Source organism: Scyliorhinus torazame, chromosome 3 (genome assembly GCF_047496885.1).
Source record: "Scyliorhinus torazame isolate Kashiwa2021f chromosome 3, sScyTor2.1, whole genome shotgun sequence".
Lineage (NCBI taxonomy): Eukaryota > Metazoa > Chordata > Chondrichthyes > Carcharhiniformes > Scyliorhinidae > Scyliorhinus > Scyliorhinus torazame.
The window spans coordinates 316,337,579-316,353,276 of record NC_092709.1 but is presented as its reverse complement, the minus strand read 5'-3'; the positions used below and the strand labels follow the sequence as shown (position 1 = coordinate 316,353,276).

At 45.8% G+C, this 15,698-nt stretch overlaps 1 protein-coding gene across 3 annotated transcripts in view; it reads right to left on the bottom strand.

Moving 5' to 3' along the window:
- Positions 1 to 15,698, bottom strand: part of LOC140409254 (DDRGK domain-containing protein 1-like) — a 151,337-nt gene that overhangs the window by 114,719 nt on the left and 20,920 nt on the right. The window lies entirely within an intron of this gene.

Here is a 15,698-nt window from a genome sequence, read left to right as displayed (position 1 = left end):
AATAGGTGCAGACCTCATGACCCATTTAATTGAATCATGGCTGATCTTGGGCTCCATTTTCCCGCCCGCTCACTATATCCCTTAATTCCGAGAGACCAAAACTCCATCTATCCCAGCTTAAATGTATTCAATGATGGAGCATCCACAACCTGCTGGGATAGAAAATTCCGAAGAATCCCAACCCTTTCAATGAAGTAATTGCTCCTCATCTCAATCGTAAATGATTGGCCCCTTAATCTGACATCGTGCCCCCCCCCCGTGCCTTTGATCCCCCGACGAGCAGATACAAAATCTCTCAGCATCTACCCTGTCAAGTCCCTTCAGAATTCTGTAGATTTCAATAAGTTCGCCTCTCATTTTTCTGAACTCTAGAGAATATGAGCCCAATTTACTCAGCTCCTCATTGTAGAGTTTGTCCCTCATCCCAGGGACCAATTTAGTGAACCTCCAAGACAATATATTCTTTCCTTAATGTGGAAGTAAAAACTGCACACATCACTTACTCCAGATGTGATCTCATCAAAACCCTGTAACGACTATAGCAAGATGTTTTTATTCTTGTGCTCCAATCCACTTGTAATTGTGAACTTTGTGATCCTTGTACAAGTGGACACATGTCTCTTTGAACATCACCACTTACAAGTTTCACAACCTTTAAAAAATATTCTGTTTTTCTATTCTTACGACCAAAGTGAATAACTTCAAATTTCCCTAAATAATACTCCATCTGCCATTTTGTTGCCCACTCATTTAATCTGCCCAGATCTCTTTGCAGTGTCTTTGCACCCTCACCACAGATATCTCCCCGCCTTTTGGTATCAAACTTGGATACATTACTCTCTTGTCTCTTCACCTAATAATAATAATAATCTTTATTGTCACAAGTAGGCTTAAATTACACTGCAATGATGTTACTGTGAAAATCCCCTAGTCTCCGCATTCCGGCGCCTGTTCGGGTACACAGAGGGAGAATTCAGAATGTCCAAATTACCTAACAGCTTGTCTTTCGGGACTTGTGGGAGGAAACCGGAGCACCCGGAGGAAACCCACGCAGACACGGGGAGAACGTGCAGACTCCGCACAGACAGTGACCCAAGCCGGGATCAAACCTGGAGCCCTGGAGCTGTGAAGCAACAGTGCTAACTACTGTGCTATCGTGCCGCCCAAAGTTATGAATATAGATTGTAAATAGCTGAAGAGCCAGCACTGATCCTCGTGGCACTCCATTATTCACTGCCTGCCAATTTAAAAGATCCTATTTATGTCCATTCTCCTCCATCTAAAATATTACCTCCAACTCAATAAGCCTTTATCTTGCCCGTTAACCTTTTGAATAGCACCTTATCAAAAGTGTTTTGGAAATCCAGGTAACCCAGGTTCCCCTGTTTTTAACCTACTAGTTGCATTCTTTGTCAGACATGTTCTTCCACCCAATTTCAGTCCAAGCGCCTGTTGATTTAAAACCCAAGAAAATCCAGGAGATTAAATGCAAGGGAGAGCTTCTTTCAAATCAGCATCAGTAACCAGGACTAAAGTCAGCAATAAAATTGACACTAAAACATGACGGCACACAAGAGTAAAGTGAAACAAGTCAACAGAATGTTGTGTTTTAAGAAAAAAAAAGAAAATGTTATGGACACCACTGACATGATGGAGAAAATTTCAGTGAAGAGTTTTGGAACATTGATCTTCATCTTATGCAATGGCATGTATATTTGGGTGGATTTTAGAGAAAAAGTTTGTAATTTAAAAAAATCCTTTAATGGGATTTGGGCGTCGCATTTATTGCCCATCCCCAAGTGCCCTAGGGAAGGTGGTGAACCACCTTCTGGAACCACTCCAGTCCATGTGGTGTAGATACACCAAAAGTGCTGTTGGGGAGTTACAGGATTTTAACCCAGCTACAGTGAAGAAACGGCGATACATTTCCAAGTCAGGATGGTGAATGGCTTGGAATGGAAATTCCAGGTGGTGTTCCCATGTGTCTGCCACCCTTTTCCTTCTAGATGTTGGCAGGTCATGGGTTTGGAAGGTGCTGTCTTAAGAACGTTGGTTGAGATCCTGCAGTGCATCTTGTAGATGATTCACACTGCTGTCTCTCTGCGTCGGTGGTGGAGGGAGTGCATGTTTGGGGATGGAGTGCCAATCAAGCGGACTGCTTTGCCCTGGGTAGTGTTTAGCTTCTTGAGTGTTGTTGGAGCTGCAATCATCCAAGCAAGTGGAGAGAATTCCATCACTCCTGATCTGGGCCATGCAGTTGATGGGCAGACTCGCTGCTAGCCTCTGGCTGCTCTGGTAGCCACAGTATGTATCTGGATAGTCCAGTTCAGTTTCTGGTCAACAGTAACCCCAAGTTGTTGATAGTTGGGGATTCAGCAATGATAACGCCACTGAATGTCAATGGGTGATGGTTAGATTCTCTCTTGTTAGATATGGTCACTGCCTAGCACTTGTGTTGCACAAATGTTACTTGCACTTGTCAGCTCAAGCTGACAACTGGCATTGATTGCTGCAGAATGTAAACAATAACTGAAAAAGATGACTTTTTAAAAGCCTGAGCACTCTGTATATTGCAGTGAAGCAATGATATAATTGTGCACAAAATTAACTGTCAATAAAAATCAGAAAATGCTAAAAGTGTACATGGTATTAAAATAGAATGCGAACTAGGTGTAACTAACCAGAACTTAAAACAATTAATTTTCAATCAGGTAACAATCTTGTGTATTCTACCCTTTTCAGTTTCACAGTTATCATAGGTTTTTTAAATTACTGGCATAGAAATGTCCATTCAAACCTTGTCACAGCAGCCAACTATTTAATGTTCTTGGCTTTTAGAAATTAGCTTCCTCGTGTTTAATATATTTCAACTATATTCAATTAAAAATTAAGATGTAACAGTGTGCCAACATTGAAAAGTATGCTTTAAGAAAGCAAAAATGGATACTTGCTGCCTTCGCAACATTTATTACATTGTGTTTTAGTCTGTGACGGTTATGGGTGTTAACAATTAGGGTCTTTGCACTTGGTCAATTTTTATTATGTCAACTTTTACAAAACAGCAACATTTCAACGACTAGCCTGTTTCGTTACATCAATTATCGTTACCATCCTCAGCATTAAAATGGTTTTACTGACAATGCACCAAAGTCCTGGCGGGACTGTATCCTTTACTCAAATTTAGGTGGTGACTCAAAAATGCATTTCCAAGAAAGCCAGACAAATTAACATCTGCATTAAAATGAAATACATAAAAAGGATTATTTTTTTTCTTTTTCTCTTGAATTATCACCACTACAAAATGGCTTAGTGATGGAGAAAGAAGAAGTTTCCACTGCTGTTGTGGGGAGCACAAGAGTCATTCTCATAAATGGCACAATACAATCCTCCCTCCCCCAAACCAAGGAGTTACACCATTTTTCCCTCATTTGTTTCAAAATGATTTTACCTGTATTAATAGTTAGTCAATCTTCTAGCTCAGCCTTTGAAGCATGCTCTTTTCAGTTTGCCTATATATGACAGGCCGGTTACATTAAGTACTGCAACCTTTTAAAAGTTTAAAGCACTTGCATTCTATAGAAGAGAGCCAAAGGTTACTATAGGTTGTGTTTTCTGATTCACACATTTTTGTATGCAGTCTCGTCACCCAATTAAGCTTCTACCAGACTTACATTTTGCTTTAACAGAACAGACAAAGAAATATTGAGATACTAGGTGCCCAAGAATTCAAGTACTTGCTGTGAAACCACACAATTCCTCTGGTGCAACATTCACCACAGTTAGTTAAAGGTGATTATACTGAAACTGAAAACCAGTTTGGTAAAGGAAAGATCAAATAAGTATTGGAAAGTCAGCCATTGCCCACAGAGAACTCCCATGTCTTGCTGCTTTCCTAAAACACACAACATTTTGGGGGAGGCGGTGGCATAATGGTATTGTCACTGGCCTAGTAAACCAGAGATCCAGCGTAATGCTCTGGGGACCCAAGTTCAAATCCCGCCACTGCAGATGGTGAAATTGGAATTCAATAGAAATCTGGAAGTAAAAATCTAATGATGACCATGACACCATTGTCGATTGTCGTCAAAACCCATCTGGTTCACTAATGTCCTTTAGGGAAGGAAATCTGCCATCCTTACCTGGTCTGGATTACATGTAACTCCTTAGGGCAGCACGGTAGCGTTGTGGATAGCACATTTGCTTCACAGCTCGAGGGTCCCAGGTTCGATTCCGGCTTGGGTCTCTGCCTGTGCGGAGTCTGCACATCCTCCCCCTGTGTGCGTAGGTTTCCTCCCACAGTCCAAAGATGTGCAGGTTAGGTGGATTGACCATGACAAATTGCCCTTAGTGGCCAAAACTGCCCTTAGTGTTGGACTGGGTTATGGGGATAGGGTGGAGGTGTTGACCTTGGGTGGGGTGCTCTTTCCAAGAGCCGGTGCAGACTCGCTGGGCCAAATGGCCTCCTTCTGCACTGTAAATTCTATGACCCAGCAATGTGGTTGATTCTTACCTGCCACCTCAAGGGCAATTAGGGATGGGCAATAAATGCTGGCACAGCCTGGGACATCCACGTCCCATGAAATGAATTTATTTTTAAATCTGGATGTCGCTACACTTAGTAGTTTACAATATTCCAGAAATATTAATATTACTCTATGAAAATGACAATAGGCAGTTGATGAAGTGGAAAGGGAACAGGTCTGTTAGTGGGAGGCAGTGGTCACTGGACTAGTAATCTAGAGACCCAGAGAGTAATGTTCTGGGGACTCATGTTTGAATCCCACCGGGTAGGTGGCGGAACTTAAAACCTGCCAGCCTCAAGACTCCAGACACACAGCAATGTGGTTGACTCTTAGCTACTCTCTAAAAATGCTAGCAAGCCACTCAATTGCATCGAACCGCTAAAACGTCTCGCAGAAACTGACAGACTAACTGGAATCAGCCTAGACACCCGAAACAAAAAGAGTAAATTCTGCACGGTTGACCCTGGCTTGTGCCAAAATTAGGAGAGCTGACTCACAGACTAATTAAGCAACAGCCTGCAGAGTCATACGCACGGAATCATACCTTACAATGTCCCAGATACCAAACATGTTCAAGGAAATGTCCTGCTGCATACCATTTACCACCCCCTCAGCAGAATATACGGGACTTCATCCTCACCAGCCTACCTGCCGCAGATGTACATGTCCATGACAGCATCGGTAGGAGCCAAAGTCCCGTCTTCACATTGAGGATACCCTCCAACACGTTATGTGGCAATACCACCATGCTAAATGGGATAGATTTCAATCAGATTTATCAATTCAAAACTGGGAAACCATGAGGCACTGTGGGCCATCAGCAGCAGAACTGTACTCAACCACAATCTGGCCCGGCATATCCCTCACTCCAGCATGACCACCAAGCCAGGGAATCAGCCCTGGTTCAGTGAAGAGTGCAGGAGGGCATGCCTGGAGCAGCACCAGGCCTACCTAATGGTGAAGATAAACACAGGACAACCTGCGTGCCAAACAACATAAGCAGCAAGTAATAAAATTCCACAAGCAACGGATCTGAGTTCTGCAGTCAAGCCACATCGAGCCGTGAATGGTGGTGGACAATAAAACAACTCATTGGAGAAGGCTCCACAAAATCTCCCCATCCTCAATGCACATCAGTATAAAATATAAAGCTGAAACATTTACTACAATCACCAGCCAGAAGCGCCGAGTGGATGCACCATCTCAGCCTCCTCTGGAGGTTCCCAGCATCACAGATGCCAGTCTTCAGCAGATTTGATTCACCCCACGTGATATCAAGTGCTGAAGGCACCGGATATTGCAACGGCTATAGGGCTTGACAATATTCCGGCAATAGTACTGAAGAATTGTGCTCCAGACTTGCTGCGCCCTAGCCAAGCTGTTCCAGTGCAGTTACAAGACTGGCATCTATCCGGTAGTGTGGGAAATTGTGCAGGTATGTACAGTACACAAAAAGCAGGACAAATGAATTCTTGATAATTATCGCCCTAACAGCCTACTCTTGATCATCAGTAAAGTGAGGGAAGGGGGTCATCAACAGTGCTATCAAGTGGCTCTTACTTAGCAATAACCTGCTCACTCACGCTCAGGGTCACTCGGCTCCTGATCCATTACTGCCTTCGTTCCAACATGGACAAAAGCGTTGAACTCGGGGTGAGGTGAGAGCCCTTGATGTCAAGACCTTGCTTGACATCAAGGCTGCCTTTGACTGAATGTGGCATCAACAAGTCCCAGCAAAACTGAAGTCAATGGGAACCAGCAGGAAAACTCTCTGCTGGTTGGAATCATACCTAGCATAAAGGAAGATGGTTGTGGATGTTGGAGGTCAACCATCAGGATTCCAGGACATCACTGCAGGAGTTCCTCAGGATAGCCTCCCAGGCCCAACCATCTGCAGCTGTTGCATCAATTCTCTTCCTTCCATAAGGTCAGAAGTGGGGATGTTTGCTGATGATTACACAATGTTCAACACCATTCGTGACCCCTCAGATACTGAAGCAAGTCCATGTCCAAATGCAGCAAGACCTGGACAATATCTAGGCTTTGGTTGGCAAGTGGCATCTAACATTCGTGCCACACAAGTGCCAAGCAATGGCTGTGTCCAACAAGAGAGAATCTAACCATCACCCTTTGACATTCAACAGCATTACTATAGCCGAATCCCCCACTAACAACATCCCAGGGGTTACGATTGACCAGAAACTTACTGGACTAGCCACATAAATACAATGGCTACAAGAACAGGTCAGAGGCTAGGAATTCTGTGGTGAATAACTCACCTCCTGACTTCTCAAAATCTGTCCATCTATCTACAAGGTACAAGACAGGAGAGTGATGGAAACCCCTCCACTCCATCAGGCAGAAGATACAAAAGTCTGAAAACCAGCACATCCAGACATAGGAACAGCTTCTTCCCAACAGTTACCTGACTCATCAACGACTCTCCCTCGGACTGATCTGTTCCCTATAAGAACACTATTCACGACGCCCTATGCTACTCTTGCTCATGTATTTGCTTTGTTTGGCCCCTTGTTCCACACTGTAACCAATCACTGTTTGTCGATGAACCATTTGTCATTGTACTCTGTTGATTTTTTTTTTGTATACTATGAACGTACTGTGTACATTCTCTTGGCCGCAGAAAAATACTTCCACTATACTTCGGTACCTGTGACAATAAATCAAATCAAATCAAATCAAAATCCCATCCAGGACAAAGCAGCACACTTTATTGGCACCCCATCCACATACATTCATCTCCATCACTGATGCACAGTGGCAGCAGTGTGTACCATCTACAAGATGCACTGCAGGAACTCACCAATGTTCCTCCCACAGCACCTTCCAAACCCACGCCCACAACCATCTAGGACTGGGGCGACAGGCACATGGGAAGACCACCACGTGAATGTTCCCATCCAAGCCAATCCCCATTCTGACTTGGAAATATATTGCTGTTCCTTCACTGTCGCTGGGTCAAAATCATGGAACCTCCGACACCACATGGACTGCAGCGGTTCAAGAAAGTACCACCTCCTCATGGACAATTAGGGCAATAAATGCTGGCCTAGCCAGGGATGTCCACATCTCATTTTTCTTGGCAGTTTTGGGTGGTTTGCTATTATCTTCCATTCTCAGGGGCAGGGCAGGGAGGCATGCCCCAACTGTAACTGGAACGATAATTAAACCCATATTGTCAGTGTTAATCTGAACCACATGCTAGTCATCTAACAACTGGAGTTAACTGCCCCCTTCCAAATAGATAACCCATTTAAAAAATGTTTTGTTGACTGGTGGGCACATTGGCCTTTCAGCTCAGGTATTCTTGGGTTTAAAATGTGCCTAGGTGATCAGAGCAAGTACTTGTATCCCTCTCATAGCTGTTAAAACCTGTGTGAAACGTGCTTGAGGTGACGCAGTGTAGTTCTAATGGCTTGGATCCACAGAAATAAATAAAACAGAAAAAAAAAGGGCATTTATATACCACCTTTCATAACCACCAAACATTACAAAACACTTTTGAATGCAGTCATTGTTGACCTCCAATTTACATACAGCAAATTCCCACAAACAGCAATGTGATGATTAAATAATCTGTTTCTGTAATGTTGAATTAAGGACAGACACTGGCCAGGACACTGGGGTAAATGGCTCACCCTGCTCTTCCAAATGTACCATGGGATCTTTTACATCCACCGAGAGCAGAAGGGACTTACTTCTGTCCAATGCAGTGTTGCGCGACCGAGGCTAGTGAGTGGGCCGAATGAGTAGTTTCATTTCAGTGGGCCGCAAGACTGAAATCAGGCTCGTTCACAAACCATGAAATAAAATGAAAATCGCTTATTGTCACAAGTAGACTTCAATGAAGTTACTGTGAAAAGCCCCTAGTCGCCACATTCCGGCGCCTGTTCGGGGAGGCTGGTACGGGAATTGAACTGTGCTGCTGGTCTGCCTTGATCTGCTTTCAAAGCCAGCGATTTAGCCCTGTGCTAAATCCCATGAATAAAATTAAATATATGCCAAATATTTCACAATGAGCTTTAGAAAATGCTTAATCATTTATATACTATAGAACTATCAACTTCAAATGATAAAACAAAATAAATATTTACACTTTGGATACAGAGCACGTCGCTCTGTTGGGTGCAATCAGCGTGCAACTACTTCACTTGCCCTTGTTTTACATGCATGTCATATCAGTCATACCAGTAGGAAAAAAACTGTGACACGGAAATCAGTGGAATGTGGTAACCCTGCATGTGGGCAATGGTCAACAAAATAGAAATCTTTTATTATTGTCACAAGTAGAAGCAATGAAGTTGCTGTGAAAATCCCCCGTGGGCTGCACTCAGAACCCAGATGAGCCGCATGTGGCCACCTGTTGAACTGACAGTGTAACACTCTCAATACTGCACTTGAATGTCAGCCTTAATTTTTGTGCTCAAGTCCGAGTGAGATAGAAACTCAAACCTTGTGACTCATGGCAAAAATGCTACCAAATGAGTCACAGCTGACACCTACCTGGAAGTAAGTTAGTAATTTCACTCAAATGGCTTAAAGAAATCGTAATCTCCAACCACGCTCCACATTACATGGATGTGAGGTTGGAGACGTGTCATGCCCAACGCCCCATATGGAGGTTGGACATGACCCACTTGGCCGACAAGGCCTTCTGCCAGAAATCATCAAAGGCCATAGGCGAGTATATTATGAACAACTAGAACGAGGAAGGCTCACCTTCCAAGTTCTGAGAGACACTGAAGGCCGTGATCAGGGGAGAAATTATTGCCTACAAGGCTCGTAGATAGGAAAGAGAGGGCGGTTAGGATCGACTCCATACTGGAAGTCGACAGAAGATACTCAGAGGCCCCGACCGTAGAGTTTCTGCCGGAGAGGAAAAAGCTACAAATGGATTTAACCTGCTATCCACCAGGAAAGCAGTGTACTAACTTAGCATGAACACGGGAGAGAAGGCTAGCCGCCGGCTGGCTCCTCAGCTGAGAAAGCAGGAAGCCACGAGAGAAATAGCGCAGGTGAAGGATAGTAGAGGCAGACTGGGATCCAAACCAAAAAAAGGTCAATGAAGCAATCCGAGGCCTTCTACCGGGACTGTACACCTCCGAGACCCCCGACAGGGACTCAGGGATGAAACGGTTCCTCGATGGACTGGACATGCTAATCGTGGGGGACGATAGACGGAGGGAGCTGGAAGCACCAATAGGACTAGGAGAGGCCATGGAGAGCATCAACTCCATGCAGGCAGGGAAGGCACCGGAACCCAATGTGCTCCCGGTGGACTTTTACAAAACATTTGCACCAGCACTCGCCCTGCACCTGGGGGAGATGTTCGCAGACTCACTAGCGAGGCACACCCTGCCTCCAACGCTAACATAGGCCATATCGCTGATACCCAAAAAAGATAAAGGCCCAATGGAATGCGGATCATGCACACCTATTTTGCTGTTCAATTTGGATGTGAAAATACTCAAACGTCCTGCCAAGAGACTGGAGAACTGCATGCCAGAGGTCGTTGTTATGGGTAGACAGCTAACTGCAAACATCAGACGGCTGCTGAAAGTGATACTGACCCCACCCGGGGAGAGACCACCAGAGGTGATCGTCTCCCTGGACACAGAGAAGTCCTTCGACAGAGTCGAGTGGAAGTACCTCATTGAGATACTAGAGCGATTCGGGCTAGGGACAGTGTTCACCTCATTGGTGAAACTCCTGTACAACGCCCCCCCCCCCCCCCCCCCCCCAAGGCAAAAATTCGGACCAACACCACCAGCTCTGAATACTTCCAGCTGCACATAGGCCACAAGGCAGGGATGCCCGCTGTCCCCGCTCTTGTTCATCCTGGCAACGGGAGGCTAGGGGGAATCCAAAGAAGAGGCAGAGAGTCGAGACACACTCTATGCGGATGACCTGCTTCTCTACATCTAGGAACCGGAAGACAGCATGAAGAAAATCACAAAGCTACTGGGAGAGTTTGGAGCCTTCTTAGGCTACAAACTCAACCTGGGCAAGAGCAAAGTATTCCCGGTGAACCCAAGAGGGGAAGGGCAAAGCTGGATGGTTTACCATTTAAAATAGCCCAAAGCAAATTCCGCTACCTGGGGATCCAGATAGGCCATGACTACATCCCCAAGGCCTTTTTCCAGGCAATAGACAAAATGGTTGTGGCGTTCATGTGTGAAGGGAAAAATCCAAGAATCCCCAAACCAGTACTACAAAGGAGAAGAAGCATAGGAGGCCTGGCCCACCTGAACCTTACCATTGGGCAGCCACGGCTGAGAGAGTGAGGGGATGGGTAAAGGAATCAAATACGGAATGAGTGAGGATGGAGTCGTCCTGCACAGGAATAGATGCTCCGGTTTCCTTCCACAAGTCCCAAAAGACATGCATGTTGGGTGAATTGGACATTCTGAATTCGCCTTCAGTGTACCCGAACAGGAGCCGGAGTGTGGCAACTAGGAGATTTTCACAGTGCCTTCATTGCAGTGTTAATGTAACCCTACATGTGAGACTAATAAAGATTATTATTAAGATGTCTTCTGTGGACTTGACTGTTAGTCTGCCAAACTGCAGATAAAACAGACCTTGTTCCAACTAGGAACAATTTGGATTTGATTTGTCACGATTAGGGGCTTTTCACAGTAACTTCATTGTGTGTTAATGTATGCCTACTTGTAACACTGATAAAGATTATTACGTGTACCGAGGTAGAGTGAAAAGTATTGTTCTGTGTACAGTCCAGACAGATTGTTCCATACATGAAAAAACATAGGACATATGAAAAATATATAGACACAGACATTGGATGAAGAATACGGAGTGTAGTACTACTTAGCAGAGGTGTGTGGAGATATCAGTTCATTCCATAAGAGGGTCATTCAGGAGTCTGGTAACAGCAGAGAAGCTGTTTTTTGAATCTGTTAAGTGAGTGTTCTCAGAATTTTGTATCTCCTGCCCAATGGAAGAGGTTGGAAGAGAGAATAACCCGGGTGGGAGGGGTCTTTGATTATGCTGCCCGCTTTTCCAAGGCAGATGGGAGGTGTAGACAGAGTCAATGGATGGGAGGCGGGTTCGCATGATGGACTGGGCTGTGTTCATGACTCTCTGTAATTTCTTACGGTCTTGGGCCGAGCAGTTGCCATATCAGATCAGATGCTTTCTATGGTGCAAATGTGGACATGCCGAATTTCCTTAGTAAGTATAAGCGCTGTTGCTGGTGATGTGCACACCTAGGAATTTGAAGCTGTCAACCATCTCCACCTCGGCACCATTGATGCAGACAGGAGTATGTACAGTACTTTGCTTCTTGAGGTTAATGACCAGCTCCTTAGTTTTGTTAACCTTGAGGGAGAGATTGTTGTCATTACACCACACCACTAGATTCTCTACCTCCCTCCTATACTCTGACTCACCATTGTCCGAGATCCGACCTACTCTGGTCATGTCATCAGCAAACATGTGGATGGAGTTGCAGCCAAACTTTGCCACAGTCATGCGAGTATAGGGAGTATAGTAGGGGCTAAGTACGTAGCCTTGCAAGGCCCCAGTATTGAGGACTATCATGGAGGAGGTTTGTTGTTTATCCTTACTGATTGTGGTCTATGGGTCAGGATGTAGAGGATCCAGTTGCAGAGCAAGGAGCCAAGTCCTAGGTTTTGGAGTTTTGATATGAGCTTAACTGGGATTATGGTGTTGAATGCCAAACTGTAGTCATGAATAGGAGTCTGACGTAGGAGCCCTTGTTGTTGACATGCTCCAGGGAGGAGTGTAGGGCCAGGGAGATGGCATCTGCTGTGCACCGGTTGTGGTGGAAGCGAATTGCAGTGGATCAAGGCATTCTGGGAGAATGGAGTTGATGTGTCTCATGACCAACCTCAAAGCACTTCATATTGATAGATGTCAAGGCCACCGGACAGTAGTCATTGAGGCACGTTGCCTGGTTCTTCTTTGGCACCGGTATGATGGCAGTCTTCTTGAAGCAGCTAGTAACCTTGAAACGGAGTAGGGAGAGGTTGAAGATGTCCGCGAACACACCCACTAGTTGGTCCACACAGGATCTGAGTGCATGACCAGGGACTCTTTCAGGACTCGTTGATTTCAGAGGGTTCACTTTCAATGAAGGTAGATCATACTTTGGAAGCTGTGACAGTAGATATGGGTATGTCCGAGGCTGCAGGGGCAGTTGACATGAACACACAACACATGAACACACAACACTCTACACATCCAATGGCCACCTGGAGGCTCTGTGGATTCGTCCGCTTCTTCCTTGAGCAGAGGCCCGCACAATCCCTGTCCACCAGCACTCTCCACAGCCTAATTTAACTTGTTCTCTCACTCAACAATTTCTCCTTTGTCTCACTGCCTGCAAATAAAGGTAGTGGCTATGGGTACTCACGTTGGCCCCAGTTATGCGTGTGTCTTCTTGTGGGATATGTGGAACATTCCTTGTTCCAGTCTTATTCAGGTCCCTCATACAATTCTTTTTTTTCATATATCAATGTCGCTTCATGCTCTCATTTGAACCTGGAAGAATTGACCAATTTCCACCCCTCCAAACCTTCACATGGTCCAACTCTTGACACTTCCTTTCCCTTCCTTGACTTCTCGGTCTCCATTTCTGGTGATAGACTGACCACCAACATTCATTACAGGCTCACTAACTCCAACAGCTTCCTCGACCATGGCTTTTCACATCCCACTTCCTGCAAGATCACCATCCCATTCTCCCAGTTTCTCTGCCGCATCTGTATCAATGGACGGGTCCATATTCAAGGCCGCAGCAGCTAACCTAGACGAGTACGCAACTACCGTCACAGACTTCATCAGTAAGTGTGTCGAGGGATGTGTACCAAAGAAAACAATACGGGTATACCCAATCGGAAACCCTGGCAACCAAAAACCTCACTCCCTGCTGAAGTTCCGGACGGAGGCGTTCAAGTATGACGACCCTGACCTATACAAGAAATCCAGGTACGACGTACGGAAAGCCATCAGGGATGCAAAAAGACAATACCACATCAAACTAGAGTCCCAGGCCAATGACACTAACCCACCACGACTATGGCAGGGCCTACACAAGATCACAGGCTCTATAAGCAAGGCCAGGCGGAATATCTGGGGCTGGAGCATCTCTACCCGATGATCTGAACAAGTTCTATGCCCGCTTTGAGCAGTCAGCCAATGTATCAGTGCCACCCGCTCCAACAGCCCTGGACACACCCATACCCACTATTACAGCCTCAGGAGGTAAGAGCTGCCTTCTTGAAAGTGAATCTACGGAAAGTGACGGGCCCCGACGGAGTCCCTAGGCGAGCATTCAGAGCCTGCGCAGACCAGCTGGCAAGTGTATTCGCAGATATCTTCACCACCTCACTCCTCCACTCTGAGGTCACCACCTCCTTCAAGAAGACCACCAAAATACCAGTACCAAAGAAGAACTAGGTAGCCTGTCTCAACGACTACCGACCGGTGGCCCTAACGCCTGTTATCATGAAATGCTTCGAGCAGCTAGTCATGAGACGGATCACTGCCAGCCTCCCAGACGATCCACTGCAGTTTGCCTATCACCGCAACCGGTCCACAGCAGACGCTATCTCACTGGCTCTGCAATCAACACTCGAACACCTCGACAACAAGGACACCTATGTCAGACTGCTGTCCATAGACTACAGCTCCGCCTTCAACACCATTATCCCAACAAGACTAATAACCAAACTCCGCAATCTTGGACTTGACCCCTCCCTGTGCAGCTGGATCCTCGACTTCCTCACCAACAGACCGCAATCTGTCAGGATAGGCAACAGCACCTCCTCCACAATAGTCCTCAACACCGGAGCCCGCAAGGATGTGTGCTCAGTCCTCTACTGTACTCCCTATACACACATGCCGTGTGGCAAGATTTAACTCCAATTCAATCTATAAGTTTGCAGGTGATACGACTGTAACTGTGGTGGGCTGTATCACAAACAACGATGAATCAGACTACAGGAGAGAGATAAATCACTTGGTTGCATGGTGTACCGAAAATAACCTCTCTCTAAATGTCGGAAAGACCAAGGAACTGATTATCGACTTCAGGGAGCGCAGCACGACACACACTCCCGTCTGCATCAATGGCTCCGAAGTGAAGATGGTCGATAGCTTTAAGTTTCTGGGGGTCACCATCACCAACAGTCTGTCCTGGTCCACTCACGTTGATGCAATAGTCAAGAAAGCCCAACAACATCTCTACTTGCTACGGAAGCTAAAGAAATTTGACATGTCTGCATCAACTCTCACAAACTTCTACAGATGTGCGACAGAGAGCATCCTATCCGGCTGCATCACAACCTGGTATGGCAACTGCTCGGTCCAAGATCGCAAGGAACTGCAGACTGTGGTGAACTCAGCCCAACGCATCACACAAACTTTGCCACCCCCACATTGATTCTGTATACACTTCCCGCTGCCTCAGGAAGGCAGACAGCATTATCAGAGACCCCTCCCACCCAGGTATTGCCTTCTTCCAGACCCTTCCATCAGGCAGAAGGTACAGAAGTCTGAAGACTCACACATCCAGACATAGGATCAGCTTCATCCCCATAGCAACAAGACTCCTCAACGACTCTGTTCCCTGTAAGAACACTATTCAATACGCCCTATGCTGCTCTTGCTCATGTATTTGCTTTGTTTGCCCCCTTGTTCCCGCACTGTAACCAATCACTGTTCTGTCAATGTGCCGTTTGTCAATGTTCTCTGTTGATTATTCTTGTGTCTACTATGTACGTACTGTGTACATTCCTCGGCTGCAGAAAAATACTTTTCACTGTACTTCGGTACGTGTGATAATAAATCAAATCAAAATGATGATGCCACCTTCAAAAATAGAGCTTCTGACATATCTGCCTCTTCTCTTACCCAAGGTCCCCCAGCCCCCACTGTGATTAACAGAGCCCTCAACTGTGTCTGACCCATCTCCTGCATCTCTGCCCTCACCCATTCCCCTCCCTCCCAGAACCATTGACCTCACTTTTCATCCCACCAGCCTCCCCATTCAAAGGATCATCCTCCACCATTTCCGCATACACCAGGGAGATGCCACCATGAAACACATCTCCCCATCACACCCCACCTGTCAGCAATCCACAGGGACTGCTCCCGACATGACATCCTGGTCTA